Here is an 18,643-nt window from a genome sequence, read left to right as displayed (position 1 = left end):
ATGAAGTTACAAAACAAAAGGTAAAAGAAGAAGCAAGCCCTCGATTTGTGATTTCACTTTACAGATGGAGAAACCAAGGCTCAGAAGCATGAATTCTTTGGTTCTGAGGTGTCACGGCCATCAGGGGCAGAAACTAGGTATTTTGACTCCCCCTTCACTGCTCTTTCTACTATGTCACACTGCTGCACAAGTATTTACAATACCTTGATTCTTGCCCTTCTAATGAGTAATTAATTCGGTTATAGTTTTAACAAGAGAGGTTGATCAGCGCCGGTCCAACTCATACCTTCTCCTCCTGGAAGCTACCCCACGCTGCACGAAGACAGTAGCCCTGCTGGCCACCAGACGACCTAGCCCTCCTCCTCTGGAGGTGGGCATCTGATGCAAGGGCAGCCTTTCCACAGATAGGGGGAAGGCTGGCCCACCATCCTGGTTTGTGTTGGACTGGGGGGGTTCCCAGAAGGCAGGACTTTCAGTGCTAATTCCAGAAAAGTCCTGAGCCAACTAGGACAAGTTGTTCACTCAGGCGGGAAGGGACTTATGACCTGTGAGCTCGGGTTCCAAACCACAGAACAGGCAATCAGCTTCTCAGAAACTGGGAAACTAAAAGACTGGGCCTATCACCTGAAATAGAAGGGCCCTGATATAGAAAAAGGACAAGGAGAGTTGAAGAGCTGCCGTGTTGATCACATGGAAACAAAACTTACGAGCCGAAACCCTGAGCAAGTAGAGGACACTGACTGTATTTTAGGAAAACTGACTTTCAGTAGCTTCTTCCTTAAAAACCACCGTGGCCAATTGCAGATCCTTGTGGAGACTCTTTCCAGATGCTTCTGTTTGCTGCTGCTGCTGCTGCTGCTGCTGCTTTCATTGCCAAGGAAAGGGCTACAGCAGACTCTTCCGTATTAAAGCAAGTGCCCTCCAGATCATGCTGCCTGTCTTCCGAATTGAAACGAAATGAGCAAAATCCAGCACACTTAGAAATTTCAAGTTGGGAAACCCCAGAGGGACTCTTCCTGACTCCCACCTCACATTTTTGGAGCTCAGGAAGCTCTTAATCAGCCAAAGCTGAGGTAGCAGACTGTTCTTCCCAAAGAGAGCCGTGACAACGTTTCCCATCTCTCATCCTCTTCTTACGTTATTTGACACCCTGTGGCTACTGTGAATGTTGGCTGCTGATGGCTCACAGCTGATCCCCAGTCCAGAGACTTGCCCTTGGCCCATGGGAGCCTTCTCTCCCAGAGGAATATGCCGACCCCCAAGGGAACACCCAGCCCAAGCCAAGCTGACACAGGGGTACAAAAGGCCAGCCTCACTGCGTCACAGAGGACCAATCCAGTGGCACGATTCTTGCTTCACTACTTGGTGGGATCAGGCTGTCTCTCGTCTCCAGCTGAGGCCACATCCTTGCTGAGCGTCCCCCCCACCTTGCACCCCTTTTTTCTTTCCTCACTCCTTTCCCCGTGTAAGTACTTCCTTAACTAAGAATCCCCCACTCAAGGGTATTTCTGGAGATCCCAACCCAGGACACGCTTCCGGGGAAAGTAACAATGGTGCACTTTCGACTGAAATCTATGTGTGATTTTTTCGTGATTGGCTATTAGCTTCATTTAATAGCATTTATTGGGGACCCATGATACACATAAAGTGTGGAATAAGGCCTGGCTTTTACAGTCAAGGAATTTATATTGTAGTAGGGAGGACTTACAAGCAACCACAAACTCTACTCCAAGATAGAAGTCAGTATGAACGACAACAAAGTTAAAAACCTAATTCTGGAATGTAGAGAAAGGGGTGCTTGATTTTGACCTGGAGAATCAGGAAAGAAATAGGCACGGGGAGGTGGCATTTCAACCGAGACTCCAAAGGCGGTAGCATCTTGGTAGCCAGAAGACACAAGGAAGGACATTCCGAAGGTGGGAACAGTGTGGAAAAGGCACACGTTCCCGGGATGCATGCTGTGCTCTCTACACACCGGAGAAGCAGTCTGTCTGCTACAGTAAATTTGCTTATCTCTGTTCTGTCCAATATGTGTTGAGCCGATCTTTTTTTTTTTTTAGGTTTAACTCTCAGAGGGCAATATTATTTCTCTTATTTGTGTGTTTCTGGAAGGAAGCCCTATTACAGCCCCAAACATTGATAACCGAACCATGAGTTGTTACTTGCGGCAGCCACCAGAGGGACCTCCTAATGGTAAAAATGGCTCTACGGGAATGACCAGAGCCTTCTGTGGGCCTCATTACCCTTAAGTTAGCATCATCCATAGACAGGAGAAGCCCAGTCTGACGTCTACTCTAAAGCGCCTCCCTCCAGGTAATCACTACCTCTGAGCCCCAAACCGAATCTACTTGGACATCTGCCTTTGAGCCCGTCGGCCATACCCCACGGGAGCAAGACCCTGCTACAGCCTGCATCCAGGTACCATTTTGTCCCAGAGCCTTTCTTATTCATTTTCACATATGCACAAGTTGGGGCTTTGCACAAAGGAAGTCAAGTTGTAAAATAAAATTTTATCTTCCTGCTCTGCCAGTCTCTTCCCAACGAGAATGGATCCCAGTCAAGTTAGAAACTTTTCAAGCAGGTGTTCAGGACCAAAATACATGAGTTGGCTCCAATGGCTACAGGCCTGTGACTTTTTCACAGCCCTGCAAGGAGACCACAGCAAGAAACTGAAAAGACCCTAAAGGAGGGTATTATCTAGGAAAGCCGGCGATTCAACCAGAGGCACACTCCCAGTCTGCTTTGCCCCAGAAGGGTCGGTGTGCGTGGACGACCTAACTGTCCATCTCTCCGGGAGATTTCACGTGATCTTCCTTGGTATCTTTCTCCACTTTGCTACTTTTTCTATTGCCTTTCAGTCACTTCGCGGCTTAACTTTATTCGCCATCTCAGACTCCTCATATGTTTTTCTTTATTCCCTCCTCTTCCTTCAGACTTTCTTCCCGAATTAACTGACTAGAAGGAGGCCAAGATCCACAGCTACGCGAAAATGAGGTTTAGGTTTTTTGCTTTTTTTTATTGACGTATAACTGATCCACCACATTATATCCGTTTCAGGCATGCCACATAATGATTTGACATTTGTGTACATTGCAAACCGGTCACCGCAATAAGTGTACTTAATATCCATCACCATACATCGTTACAAATGTTTTTCTTGTGATGGATTTACTCCTAGCAACTTTCAAATATGCAGCACGATGTTACCAAAGAAGTCACTCAACTCCAAAGCTGGGAAAGGACCATGTGTGGTGGGCAACTGGCTGAGTGATGCTGGTACCTTACTCACTATTTCAAAACACCCCATATCTTTGTCGCAGCTCCCCCACCCCCCACCGTTGCCTTCCCTCTATCTCAGAGAAGTCTCTTGCTAAGCCCCTTTCCACCTGGGTTATAATCTTATCTCTTCCCTTAACTAGCCTGTCTCCCCCTACCTAGCCTCTCCCCACCGATCTCCAGACCCTAAACCCTCTCCTTTCTTCCCTGCCTCATGCTGTCTTCCACAGCTATCCAACTATTGCCCCAAACTTCGCGAAAAATCGTTGGCACAGTGTGCCTCCATATCCTCCCTCCTGCATAATCCCTACACTCCCCCCCCCCCCCATTCCAGGGGAAATTTCTCTAGCCCCGACAGTCTGATCCAGGGAACTTTCTACAGCCCTTAACTTCCGGCGCGGGGGGGGGGGGGGGGGGGCGGGGGCGGTTCTGTAACATCCCACATCATCTATGACACCTCAGCACCTGAGAAGGCACAGACTCCTCCCCTTGAGACTCTGCCCTCCTCTCTTCGCTGGCTCCTCCCCCTACTTGTGAAAGGCACGCTTTGCTGAGAAAGAGCTTCCAGATTTCTTACCCTTCCCTCACCATCTCCAGGACCTCACTTGCCAAAGCCCTGGGCAGTGTGTCAGGGTAGGTCCGAGGGAGGCATTTTTATGCCAAAATGTACCCTTTTGTAAGACGTGTGTAGCCTTATATAAGTTGCCGGTGTAAAGCAGGTTTTCGCTGTTTAACAAACAGGGTCACCTGGGCCTTGTTCCCCTCCCGTGCATTTGCATTTGCTGTAAGACTTGCGGGGAGAGCCCCGTGCGGGCTCAGAAAAGGTTCAACAATGCAGGGTGGGTAACTAGTTAACCATTCACCTCCCTCCTGCCAAGGCCAGCAGAGAGGTGGCCCCAGCCCTGGTGCTCCTGACACACGTTTTGAGACTCTCCCTGCACCAGCGAGCAGCCAAGGAAGCCAGAAGGCAAACAGGTATTCGTAATGCGCTTTGTTGCTGGGATTCTGTTCAAACACAAGCAGTTAGAAGAATTCAGAGAAAATCACGACTCTCTCGCCCTGTCCTCATAAGTATCTATCTGGGTCTAAGAAAAACTTGTAGACTTAAGAGGAAACCATAACACCTCAACATTAGCTTCCCCCGCCCCCCCAACCCCCAGTGGTTGTTGTTATTGTTGTTATGATCATTGTTATGTAATGCTGAAAAGTCAGAAACGTAGAAACTGCAGTGAAAATCTATATACCCCCCCCCCCCACCTTCTTCAGCAATTATATCTGCCAGGTCTGTTTCATCTCGCTGTTTTTGTGTGCATTTTTAAAAAACAATTCTGTACATCGCTCAGCACTCACCAGGGTAAGTGTAGTCACCAGCTGTCACCATACAGCCTTATTACAATATTTTTGACTCCCATATTCCCTATGCGGCACTTTTCATCTCTGTGCCTGATTTATTTTATACTGTAAGTTATAATCTCCTTCACCTGTTTCACCCACCCTCTCGCCCCACCTCCCCTCTGGCAACCACCAGTTTGGTCTCTGTATTTATTAGTCTGTTCCTATGTTTTGTCTGGTTTTGTTTTGTTTTTTAGAGTCCACATAGAAGTCATACGATATTTGTCTTTTTTTTTTTTTAATTTTTTTTCAACGTTTATTTATTTTTGGGACAGAGAGAGACAGAGCATGAACGGGGGAGGGGCAGAGAGGGAGACACAGAATCGGAAACAGGCTCCAGGCTCTGAGCCATCAGCCCAGAGCCTGACGCGGGGCTCAAACTCCCGGACCGCGAGATCGTGACCTGGCTGAAGTCGGACGCTTAACCGACTGCGCCACCCAGGCGCCCCCGATATTTGTCTTTGTCTGACTGCTTTCACTTGGGATTATAGCCTCAAGTTCCATCCCTGTTGCAAATGGCAAGATTTCATTCTTTTTAATGGCTGAATAATATTCCATTGTGTGTGTATACCACATGTTTATCCACTCCTCTATCAATGGACACTGGGCTGCTTCCATATCTTGGCTATTGTAATTAATGCTACAGTAAGCATCTGGGTGTATATATCTTTTCAAATTAGTGTTTCTGTTTTCTTTGGGCACATAGCCACTGGTGGAATTACTGGATCCTATGGTATTTCTATGTTGAATTTTTTGAGGAACCTCCATACAGTTTTTCAGAGTGGCTGTATCAATTTGCATTCCCACCAGCAGTGCTCGGGTTTCCTTTTTCTCTACATCTTCACCACTGCTTGTTATTTCTTGACTTTGTTATACTAGCTATTCTGACAGGTGGAAGGCGGTATCTCGTTGTGGGTTTGGTTTGTATTTCCCTGATGATGAGTGATGTTGAGCATCTTTTCATGTGTATGTTGGCCATTTGGATATCTTCTTTGAAAAGATGCCTGTTCAGATCCTCTGCTGATCTCTTCATTGGATTGTTTGGGGGGGGGGGGGATTGGTATTGAGTTGTGTAAGTTCTGTATATGTTTTAGATGTTAACACCTTATCAGCTATGTCATCTGCAAATATCTTCTCCCCTCTAGTAGATTGCCTTTTCTTTTTGGCATCGTACAGAAGTTTTTTATTTTGATGTAGTCCCAATACCTTGCTTTTGTTTCCCTTGCCTGAGGAGATGGTGTTGCTCAGCAGATACCTGAGAGATTACTGCCTGTTTCCTTTTAGGGGTTTTATGGTTTCAGGTCTTACATTTGGGTCTTTAATCCATTTTGAGTTTATTTTTGTGTATTATGTGAGACAGGGGTACGTGTTTTTGTTCTTACTGAACCATTGGAAAGTAAGTGGTAGACGTCATGATATTTCGATCCTAAATACTTCAGCTAAGAATATACCTAAGAATAAGGACATGCTTCTCTCCAACCACAAAAACATGATCATACCTAAGAAGATGAACAATCATTCTGTAATATTATCTAAGAGCCATGCCCTATTCAAAATTTCCCAATCATCCTAAGAATCTTTTATAGCTTTGTTTTCACCAAATTAGAATTCAGCTGAGATTGACACATTACAGTTTGTCATTATTTCTTTTTAGTCTACTTTTTAAAAGTTTTTACTGATGTAAAATTAACGTAATTTTAACATATCCATTTTAAGTGTGCAGTTTGAGTTTTGGAATAAATATATATATATATATATATATATATATATATATATATATATATATATATTTTGAAATATATATGGGGCACCTGGGTGGCTCAGTCATTTAAGCATCCAACTCTTGGTTTCGGCTCAGATCATGATCTCACAGCTCATGAGATCCAGCCATGCACTGGGCTCTGTGCTGTTAGCACAGAACCCACTTGAAATTCTTTCTCTCCCTCCCTCTCTGCTCCTCCCCTGTTCACGAGCATGTACATGCATTCTCTCTCCCTCTCTCAAAATAAATAAACATTTTTTTAAAAGAAATACATACACACACACACACACACCTTCACAACATCCACTCCAAACAAAATATAGAAAATGTTCCCTGGGGCACCTGGGTGGCTCAGTCACTTGAGCATCCGACTTCAGCTCGGGTCATGATCTCACGTTTCCTGAGTTCAAGCCTATGTCGGGCTCTGTGCTGACAGCTTGGAGCCTGGAGCCTGCTTCAGATTCTGTGTCTCCCTCTCTCTCTGCCCCTCCCCTGCTCATGCTCTCTCTCTGTCTCTCAAAAATAAATAAAGATTAAAAAAAATTTTTTAATAAAAAAAAAAAAAAATGTTCCCTCATGCCATCTTTGCAACCAGTCACCCATTCCCACCCTGCCCCAGGCAACCACTGATCTGAATTGTATTACTGTAGATAGCTCTGCCTGATCAAGAACTTCAGAAGTCCAATAATACAGCTTATATTCTTGTGTATCTGACTTCTTTTGCTCAGCATAATATTTTTGAAATCCACCATATTGTTGGGTATATGAGTAGTTTGTACCTTGTTGTTGCAGAGTAATATTCCATTATATGAATATTACCTGTTTGTTTATCCATCCACCCATTGATGAACATCTGGATTATTTTCAGTTTTAAGCTATTATGATTAGCTACTATGAACATTCATGTAGGAGTCTTTTTGTGGACCTATGTCTTCATTTCTCTTGGGTAAAAATCTAGAGGTAGAATTGCTGGATCATGTAGTTAATGAACGTTTAACTTTATAAGAAACTGCTGAAGTGTTTCCCAAAGTGTTTCAACATTTTACGCTCTTACTGGGAACATATGAGACTTCTAGTTTCTCTACATCCTCACCAGTGCTTAATATTATCTTTTGCTTTTTGGCATTTTATTGGGTGTGTAGTGATCTCAGGGTGGTTTAAAATTTTTTTTTTAACATTTATTTATTTGTGAGAGTGAGAGAGACAGAGCATGAGTGGGGAAGGGGCAGAGAGAGGGAGACACAGAATCCGAAGCAGGCTCCAGGCTCTGAGCTGTCAGCCCAGAGCCTGACACAGGGCTCGAACTCACGGACTGCAAGATCATGACCTGAGCTGAAGTCGGACGCTCAACCGACTGAGCCACCCAGGCGCCCCCTTTTTTTTTTCTTTAATTTTTTTTTTTAAACATCAGCACGGTTTAATTTGTATGTCTCAGATCACTAGGGAAGCTGGACATCTTCTCATGTGTCTATCGCTCATATATATAGTACAGCTGACCCTTGAACAACATGGGCTTGAAGTGGGCAGGTCCACATCTATGCAGATTTCTTACAATATAGTAAATGCATTTTCTCTTCCGTACGATTTTCCTAACATTTTCTTTTCTCTAGCTTACTGTATTAGAAGAATACAGTACATAATACATATAACATACAAAATATGTGTTAATTGGCTGTTGATGTTATGGGTTAAAGCTTCGGGTCAACAACAATAAGCTATCGTAGTTAAGTTTTGGGGGAGTCAAATGCTATACACAGATTTTTGACCACACGGGGGATGGCGTCTCAGCCCCCATGTTGTTCAAAGGTCAACTGTCTGTTAAAATATTTGCCCTTTAAAACTTGGGTTATTTGTTACTGATGTGCGCCTATGCATTTTTTCCAGGTTTATTCATTATTATTTGTTTGTTTGTTTGTTTGTTTGTTTGAGAGAGTGGGAGTGCAAGCTAGGGAGAGGGGCAGAGACTAAGACAGAATCTCAAGCCAGCTCCATACTCAGCATGGTGCCCACTGCAGGGCTTGATCTCACAACTATGGGATCATAACCTGAGGCATGATCAAGAATCAGACACTCAACAGACTGAGCCACCCAGGCTCAGTTGTATGCATTATTGCCCCATAAATGCCCCAGTTTTATGTGTGATTAATATTTTCCTCCAATGACTTGGGCTTTTCATTTTCTTAATGGTGTGTTTTGAGGAGAAGTTTTTATTTTTGATAAAGTCCAATTTATCAATATTTTCTTTTAAGATTGGTACTTTGTTTATATCCTGTCTATGAAATCCTTGCCTACCCCAAGATTAGAACGATTTTCTTCTTTGTTTTTTCTAGAAATATTGTAGTTTTAGCTTTTACATGTAGCCCTGTAATCCATTTAATTTTTATATATAGTGTAAGACAGGAGTTAGGATTTTTTTCATACATATATCCATATCTTCTAGCACCATTTCCATATATTCTAGCACCATTTGTTGAAAAGAATATATTTTTCCCATTGGATTACCTTAAATAGGGGACACCTGGGTGGCGTAGTCTGTTGAGCATCCCACTCTTGGCTTCAGCTCTGGTCATACTCCAAGGGTCATGGGATTGAGTCCCACATCAGGATCCGTGCTAAGCATGGAGCCTGCTTGGGATTCTCCCTCTCTCTCTCTCTCTCTCTCTCTCTCTCTCTCTCTCTCTCTCTCTCTGTCTCTCTGTCTCTCTGTCTCTCTCTCTCTCTCTCTCTCCCCCCATCCCTCCCTCTGTTCCTCTCCCCCACTCAGGTTATCTCTCTCTCTCTCTCTCTCTCTCTCAAAAAGAAGAAAAATAACATGTAAACTAAGTTGACCATAGATCTATGGATCTACTTCTGGACTCTAAGCCATGGTCTATCCCATGCCAATATCACAACAATTACCAAGGTGTTATAATAGCTCTTGAAATCAACGTGTAAGCCTTCCACATGTGTTCTTTTCCAGAATTATTTTAAATCTTCTGGTCCTTTACATTTTCATATACATTTTATAATAAGCTTCCTGGTTTTTATTTTTTTAAATGCCTGTTGAGATTGTAAGTGGATTTACTTTGAATCTATAAAATCACTGGAGAAAACTGACATTTTGCCAACATTGATTCTTTGAATCTCTGAACATGGAAAATCTGTCCATTCATTTAGAGCTTGTTCAATTTCAACAGTGTTTTGTTGTTTTCAGTACACTATGTGTGTGTGTACACATATATACATTTATATATAAATTTATCTGAAACATTTTTTGACATTGTAAATAATACTTCATTTCCCACTTGTTTGTGCTGAAATACAGACATACAGTTGCTTACTGTATATTGACCTTGTGTTTTCCATCCTTACTAGATTCACTTTTTGGTTTTCGTAGCTTTTCTGTGAAATTCTGAGGGTTTTCTATGTTCACAACCATGTTTTACTTCTTCCTTTCCAATGTGTGGGCTCTTTCTTCCCTTGCCTGTTTGCACTGGCTAGGACCACAGCAGAACGTTCACTAGAAATGGTGAAAGAAAACTTCCTTCCTTGTTTCTGATCTTAGGTGGGAGATATTCAGTCATTGACTAAAAAGTTTATTACAGAAAAGGAAAAGGATTCAGAAAAAATCATTTTACAAAACTCAAAAAATCCATTCATGATTAAAGTTCTTGGTAAACTTGGAATAAAGAGTCAAAGGTATCTATCCTTGTTGTCCTCTTTAAATACGGTTAAGTTTTGTTTTCACGGATAGTTAATTTATACAGGGATTAACTTGATTCTTTGAAGACCTACTTTTTTTTTTTTTTTAATTTTTTACTTTAGTTTTTGAGAGACAGACAGAGACAGACCGCAAGCAGAGGAGGGGTAGAGATAGAGGGAGATACAGAATCCAAAGCAGGTTCCAGGCTCTGAGCTGTCAGCACAGAGCCCAACGCGGGGCTCAAACACTGTGAGATCACGACCTGGGCTCAAGTCAGATGCTCAACCGACTGAGCCACCCAGGCACCCAGAAGACTTACTTTTAAGCTTCGTTGAGATAGATCTAGAGTAGCTAATTAGTCCTAAACCTGAAGTGTGGCCTTTTTGATAGTCTACTCAAAGTCCTTGGTGTTCCGGGAGGCCTTTCCCCTCTGGCTGGTCAAAACTCAATCATCTCCCAACTCTGTGTGAGCTCCAGGAGTTGTTATGTTTACGGGTCCACGGTACCCTTTCTTTCCTGGATGGTGGTTTTTTGGCCAGGCTGGTGCTGTCTCCCCCAGACACATGCACGACCTGGTATTTAGCCAAAGACTCAGAGAGGATCCCGTGGCCTGAAACCCCTTCTTTGGTTAGTTTCTTCCTCAAAAAATATTCACCGGTGGAAATTCCAGCTGCCTCAGCCTCCCCACTCTCCAATGATCTGTCTCGTCAGCTCCGTGAGAACTCTGTATTCTGTGTGTGTCCCCCTCTCTGGGTTGGGAAATGCAAATGCCTCTGGTAGAAAGCCTGGGTGACTGTAGACTCACTTTGTTTGTTTCCTTTCTCTCAGAAAGCCCAGCCCTGTGCTGCCAATTATTTCACGTCTGAGAATAATTATTTAATATGTCTCATCTGCTGCTCTAATTGTGTGTGACAGAGTGGCTAGCCAGGACTACTTACTCTGTCATTGGTTGGAGTAGAAGAGTCACTGGTCTCTTAATTTAGAACAGGGGTCAGCTAACTTTTTCTGAAAGGGCAGGAGAGTAAACACTGCAGGTTTGTAGGCCACACTGTTTCTGTTGCAATCACTCAACTGTGTCACTAGCACAAAAGCAGCCACACACACTACGTAAGCTAATAAGCATGACAGCGTTCCAATAAAATTTTATTTACAAAAATAGACCGCTGACCTGTGGGTCATAGTTTGGCAGCCTTTGATCTAGAACAGGACCTTGGCCTGTTTTTCCCTCCATGACATAGACTCTTTCAAGTGTCCAAGCCAGTCATCCTATTGAATTCCCCCAATTCTGGGTGCATGTAGTTATTTTCTCAAGGTATTGTGTGACACATTCTTCATCCCCTGTGTGTGTGTGTGTGTGTGTGTGTGTGTGTGTGTGTGTGTGTGTTTTAAATAAATTGTTAATAATTAGGTCAAGAAGCTTCATGAAAGGGTAAATGTGTTTTGGCAAGAATTTGTCTTAGGTAATATTGGGAAGATTAACTTCTAAAAAAGCATTGTCAAAATCAGTACAACGGTGCTTTGATGACTGATGAATTCCTCCGCTCACCCATTCATCCTCTATCCATCGGGGATCCGTCGTGGGCTCACCCTTTGCCATGTGCATCTCTGAGTGCCCTGAAAGGCCCAGTGAGGTGGTCCAGCCTGCCCTCAGTGGGGTGGGGCAGGACAGGACTGTTGGGTGACAGAAACCACAGTGCTGAAAAGCCAATGCCTCACTCTGTCTTTCTGGGCCAGGGCCAAAGGGCTTGCTTGATCGGAAGTAGCTGTAAAAATTCACCAGCCCCTCAGACTCAGTGAAATAGAAAGAATCTCTTGGTGAGGTCCAACCTGCATTTTTAACCAGTTCCATTGTTAAAAATAGGTCAAAGGCAAGTAGATGTGATGAAAGTCCCTTCCTAAGGGGTGGGGAGCCATCCACCTGGGAGGTGGCTGCATTTCCCAGGACTTACCAGAAAGGCAGGCACGCCTTACAGCCCAGGGGTCAAGCAGCCCTTTAGGTATGGGAGAAGAAGGCTCTTGGCCTCAGGGACAGTGGCGATTTAAAAATATGTCCACAAATTCTCTGAGACACCTCCCTTGAAAAGGTGGAGTTAATTCCTCTCTCCTTGAGTGTGGGCCGGCCCCAGTGACTTGCTTCTCACAGACAGAATGGGGCAGACATGAGGACATTTGGAGTCAAGACGAGATCCTGAAAAGCACTGAAGCTTCCTCCTGGCTTTCTCTGAAATCTCTTGCTCTGAGGGAAGGCAGGCATCACATTGCAAAGACACTCCAGCGGCCCTGTGGCTGTCCCCGTGGAGAGGAACTGAGGCCTCCTGACAACAGCCAGCATCAGCCCTACGAGAGACCATCTCAGAATTGGGCTCGTCAGCCCCTGTCAAGTCATGCCAGAGGCCTGTGACCCCAGCTGACATCTTGACTGCAACCTCAGGAGAGGCTGTAAGTATTACAGGGGCTTTGCGCACAGTTCTGGACTGCTGCTGAGGGAGCCCCATGTGCCTCTCGAGTTGAGACAGCCAGCTTGAAAACAACACCATGCAGGGTTGTGCGTGCTGTCCCGTTTGACGCATGTGTCGTCTCAACTGGCTGCTGACCTCACAGTGAAATTCCCAGGCAGAAACCTACACCGAGCTTCCAGAGAAGCAGGAATTGGGGCATCCACTCCCCCGGGGGGGACTATGTTTGGAGATGACGCCATTGCCCCTTCCTTACCCACAGAGTGTTCTTTTGAGACTTCTGTCTGAATGGAAGGCAGCTGGGCAGCCCCACTCCTGGCAGGGGAACAGCTTTTCTAAATGTAGAGCCGACGGCACATATGGGTATCAGAACCAGCGCCTTTATTTCATTAACACCATGTTCCAACAGAATCAACTGATTGGCCATGATTTTGAAAAATAATGAAACGATGCTTTGGTGCCAAATTACCCCAGTCAACTCAACAGGAACTACGAGAACAGGTTAAAATGTAAGTGATCACCAGTACTTTTTGGATTAGAGTGAGTTTGGGAATGAGGCAGCAGAGGACAGTCCTAATGATGACTCCTTGTTGATGGAGTTTGTATCTGACATCTCTGTGGAAGGTAAGAATGAAAAGTGACTTTGCTCGAATCAACCAAGATTTGAGTTAAAAAATTTTTTTTCAGTTAGGCTAGAACCCAGGAAACAATGGGCAACGTACGGAAAAAGTTCACCGAAAAGAAGATTCAAAAAGCTCTTGATATTTGAAAAAATTCCCAATTCCACTCACAAGGAAATGTAAATTAGAACTGCCCTGAAATAGGATCTCTCACCTTTCAGATGGGCCCAAATCCAAAAGTTGGATTTGGGTAACACATTCCGGTGTTGAAGTGGTCACGAGATAGGTGCCTGTGTATGTTGCCGATCAGAGTATAAAATGGCACACATTTCCTCGTGGAGGAAAATGTGGCAGCATCTAACACAATGACCTACGCATTGACTGTTGAGAATGGCACCATTCCTCGAGGCTGGCACTGAAGACATACCTTCTCTGGTCACAAGCACTGTAAGCACAAGGTCATTCACTGTGATATTATCTCTAACATTAGAAGATTAGAAACGATCTAAATGTCCATAGTTAGAGGAATGGTTGAATAAACTACAGTGCATTCACACACGAGGGGGCCATGTAGCTGTACCAAAAAAGGAGAAAGATCCCTACGTATGGAGTCATTGTCAGGAGACCTTGTTAGATGAAAAAAGCAAGATGCAGAGCAGCGTATGTTTGTGTGTGTGTGTTGTGTGTACATATATATACACGTCTATAAAATTAGCATATCGTAAACCACATGCTATAGTATTTTATACCGTATATATTGGTACATATTTTGCAATATGTATTAGTATTCATATATAAAATATGTATTATATATAAATATGTATTGCAAAATATATATCAACAACAACAAAAAAAAACACTGGAGGGGCGCCTGGGTGGCTCAGTCGGTTAAGCATCCGACTTCGGCTCAGGTCATGATCTCGCGGTCCGTGAGTTCGAGCCCTGCATCAGGCTCTGTGCTGACAGCTGAGAGCCTGGAACCTGCTTCAGATTCTGTGTCTCCCTCTCTCTCTGACCCTTCCCCATTCATGCTGTCTCTCCCTGTCTCAAAAATAAATAAACGTTAAAAAATAAAAATAAAAATAAAAAAAACACTGGAAGGAGACAACTGAAACTAACGGAAGGAATAATGACCTAGATGGGGTTGATGGAAAAGGGTAGGTGAGAAAAAGGATACAACCAAGACTTTTCGATGCACACCTCTTAATACAGTATATGCTTTACGTGTTCAGAAACTGAATTAAAAAATAAAACTGGGCGCACCTGGGTGGCTCGGTTGGTTAAGGTGTCCGACTCTGGCTCAGGTCATGATCTCACGGTTCGTGAGTTTGAGCCCTGCATAGGGCTCTGTGCTGACAGTTCACAGCTTGGAGCCTGCTTCAGATTTTGTGTTTCCCTCTCTCTCTGCCCCTCCCCTGCTCATGCACTGTCTCTGTCTCTCAAATATAATAAAGTTAAAAAAAAAAACAACTAACCCTAAATGTCAATGGAGATTAGTGACCCAAATTGTATATCAAATTAGTGATACAAAGAAAAATAATTATTTGACTTCCAATGTACTGCTCTAAATTCACATTTGTGCTTAGCGAAATCTATTTTAAGGATTTAAAAAACTTCAAAAATCTTTTAGTTTATTCATTAGTTTCATTAGTAGTAATACTGAATGACAATTCAAATGGAGAAAGAATCCCAAAGCCAGGAATCTACTATGGAAAGAGGAGACACTTCTAGGAGCTGGACTGCGATTCTAGTTCCCTTCTGGGGCTGAAGGGCACCCCCTGAAATGGGCCAGGGCGGGAACAGAGCAGTGACCAGCCGATGGCCACATATAACTGGGCATCAAGGTCCCTTTAGCAAAGGTGCACAGCCATAAAGGGCACAGGCGTCGTGAAGGACATCAGGCTCTGCCAGCCTGCACCAGCGGGACCTGAGATAACCTGTTACTGCTCACAGGGTAGCAGGGAGCAGACACAGGAGGGAAGCAGCTTGGCCTGGCCTAGCACCTGTCACACCCGGGCTTCTGCCCCAACCCTGCAGGTCCCCAGGAGAGAGCTGCCGGTGGGGAGGCTCCTTCCTAGCAACTTTACTGCCTGAGCACCAGGAGGGAGGAGGAAAGTTCCAGAGCCTGAGAAGAGAATCTTGGAGGCACGTTAGTGCCTCATGGCCTTTAAATAAGTGTCGTCTGAGTGGTTTGGCACACAACAGCAGTGGTGGCTCATCTACCGCCAGCTCACCCTGCCGAACTTCTGGCCCCTTCAGGCCCAAGCAGCCTCCAGAAAGCAGCCAGAGTGGTTAAATCACTGACCCCATCTCAGCCCTGGCGGGGCAGGGGCACTCTCCTGAGTGAGGTGGGGGACAGATATCCTTTCCAAGCAGTCACATGCTTCACCCAGCTGGAATCTCCCCCATCCCCGCCAAGCATTTCCTACTAGGGAAAGCTGCAGGCAAGCCTCCCGCTCTGTTCTTGTTGTGGCCCTCAGGCTGGTGGCAGCATGCATGATGCTCCAGGAATCCAAGCTATGCAAGATCCCAGGAGCGCGCGTGGCATGAAGCAGACTGACCATGCATGGTTCCCCACCAACAGTCAGAGGACATTTCACCCCTCCGGCCCGCCCACCACCCCCACAGCATGCTTCCCAGCTCGTCTCTTCTTTGGAGAAGTTCCTACAGCAGAGGCTGGAGGATCAGGGTGTCCCATGTCCAGCGTGGCAGCAGGGCAGAGCCCAGCCTACCACACTGCCCGGGGAGCTCTCGTAACTGACCCATCAGAGGCCGGGAGGCCCCTCGAGGCAGCAAGACTCCTACTGTTCTCCTACTATTTCCCACTTGGACGTTGTCGAGCGTTTTCCATTTCAATCTGGCTACCTTTTACCTCCACTCTGCCTCATCTTGACAGACATCGTTGATGCTTGCAGTTGTAGGCACCCAGCAGTCCTGACTTCATCCATCACGAAGAAGCAAAGATAAACCCATGCCTTCCCTAATAAATGAGTCCAAGGTCCCCCAGTCTGGAACTCCCGGAAGTCTCCCTACATGAAAGAAGCGAGGGCCTCTGACGTCATCTCCCCACACCCTCGGGGTTGTCTCCCGAATCACTGGCTGGGCTGCCTAGAAGGCTGGGCTAGGGAGACCGTGTGCAGCCCCCGTCAACACTGGGGGGCTGATGGTAAACCCACATCCTTCCCTTTTAGGACCCTCAGCACGGGGACGGGCTCAGTCAACAGGCCTCTCTGGAAGGCGTAGAAGTCACAGGGGCTCATAATCCCAGATAATCTGGCCCACTAGGTATTGCGTCTGCAGTTTCTGTGGTCCCCATTGGCAGTGTTTTGCAGATCCTGAGATGATAGATGTTACTCCCCTGGAGATTTGGATTTATTGGCCCAGTCTGGAATGGAACCCGGCCATTAACCTTTTCAATAGTTATAGGGGTTCTTATCCATGTGGACCCTCATAGATCCCGCCAGACTACCGTGTCTCTTCTGCCTGCCTAAGGCCACCTTCCAAGGTTCCCTTCCTATCTCTAGATCCATTCCTTTACTATGACCTGCCCTGGAATGATATTCCCCCTTCAGGGGATATCGACCACCCACATGGCGATAGTCCTCTGCCCAGCAACCAAATCAGAAGGCCAACAGTCACATGACACAGTCACAGGACACCTGTCCCAGGGGCCTCGCCCCACCCCACTGCCGCCTCTCGGGTATAAATTGGATGAGCACATCCTTGCTCCCCCCTCAGCTCTCATCCTCTGAAAAGCTGCTTCCCATGGCCTGCCTGCTGCATTCCTCCTTAGTCTGTAAAGTGAAGAAATAGCAAAGGGACCTTACCTAGTTCAAAATTTGCTTTAGTAGGGGTTAGTCCACTTAACTGACCCCGGGAGAAGATGAAGAATCCACAAGAAGAGGTTTTCATGGCATGGAGGCAGCGTGGAAACCGTGTGCCTTGTGTGGATCGTCCCACCTGAACTTGCAGACCCCGTCACTGTTTGCCAGAAGGTGGCTTTCACACCTCCCGCCACCACAGGAGGGAGATCAGGAGTGAGATTTTCTGTGCCACTGATGATAACGTTTTGGTATTCAAAAACAAGTGGCACCCTTGGGAAGATGTTCCATGTTATCGGTCACTGGAGAAATTCAAAGGAAAACCGGAATGGGGTTACCATTTCATACTAACCAGGGTGGCGATGATGATGATGGTGATAATAATAACAAAAAATAACAAGCGTGGGTGAGGACGTGGAAGAATTGGAACTCGCACACATTGCTGGTGGGAACAGAAAAGGTCTAGCCTCTGTGCGAAAAGGTTTTCATTTAAGTCAGCATGGTCCAGCAATTCCGTTCCTAGGTATGTGACCAAAAGAATTCACACAGGCACTCCAATAGATGCTCGTACTGATACGGACGATGATGTGGATGAATCTGAAAAATATCATGAAATACCTAGAAAAGGTAACTCTACCAAGACAGAAGCAGATCGGTGGTTGCCGGGGGCTGGGGAGGAGGGAGGCAACGAGGAGTGACTGTTGCGTGGGGTTCCTTTTGGGGTAATAAAAATATTTTGGAGTGAGATAGAGGAGGTGACTATGCAACGGGTAAATGTACTAAATGCCACCGAACTGTTCACCTGAAAAATGGTTCGTTTCGTGTTATGTGAATTTTACCTCGATTTAAAACAATGTTGATACATACGCAGGAAAAAACGAAACAAGTAACAGTCCACTAGGTGGCTTTTCAGAAGCTGTCACCCTTTGCCAGAACCTGGATAGGCAAAGGATGTATCTTCCGTGACTCAATGATTAGCCCCAGCTCCACTGTGACGTCAGTCCTTCAATAAACATCTTCACCCCGGGGACCTGTCTCAATACTCTGTCTTCTTCATTCTCCACCTTCCTCAATGCTGCCGAGAACAACAGAGGTAGAAGAGACTTCCTAACTAGAAGGTCAGACTTACACCCAAGAATTTCTAACTGCATTTCAATTATATTAGCATAGAAAGGGAAAATACCCAGTTACAAACCCCAGCTTTGAGCCACTAAAAGGTCTTGGATATAAGGAGAACTCATACGTGTTCAGTATGAAGTCTACCTAGAAATTTCAGCTTAATCGTTTTAAACAAATAACAGCAGAAGGAAGTGGTTATAATCTACCCTTGGCTCTAATTTTAAAATGTGAATAATTAACCTTCCAGGAAAAAAAAACACACGGAATTTTAAGAGTAGTTCAATAAACGTCCAATTCAAAAATAGATCGTTGCTGGTACCCATGATTTATGGTGGTGGCAATTCCCACGGAATCAGTCATGACTTCGGTTAAACTACTGGAGCATTAACGCCCTTAAATTCTGCTTTCAGGCACGTAACTGCTGGGTAATATGGATTTTTTTTATGTTTTTTTTTTAACTTTTATTTATTTTTGAGACAGAGGGAGACAGAGCATGAACAGGGGAGGGGCAGAGA

The 18,643-nt window shown here is 45.1% G+C and overlaps 1 long non-coding RNA gene across 1 annotated transcript in view; it reads left to right on the top strand.

Annotated features, from left to right (window-relative positions):
* LOC111561407 overlaps nucleotides 1-1,598 on the top strand; it is a 28,570-nt gene extending 26,972 nt beyond the window's left edge. Inside the window, exons 9-10 of the long non-coding RNA XR_002743986.2 lie at nucleotides 65-137; nucleotides 246-1,598. This is a non-coding gene — a long non-coding RNA (uncharacterized LOC111561407). The remainder of the gene's footprint in view (nucleotides 1-64; nucleotides 138-245) is intronic.
* The last annotated feature ends 17,045 nt before the right edge of the window (nucleotides 1,599-18,643 follow it).

The sequence above is a fragment of the Felis catus genome, chromosome A1 (assembly GCF_018350175.1).
Source record: "Felis catus isolate Fca126 chromosome A1, F.catus_Fca126_mat1.0, whole genome shotgun sequence".
In the NCBI taxonomy this organism is placed as follows: Eukaryota; Metazoa; Chordata; class Mammalia; order Carnivora; family Felidae; genus Felis; species Felis catus.
Note: the sequence above shows the minus strand (reverse complement) of the source record. Positions and strands in the feature narration are given on the sequence as shown.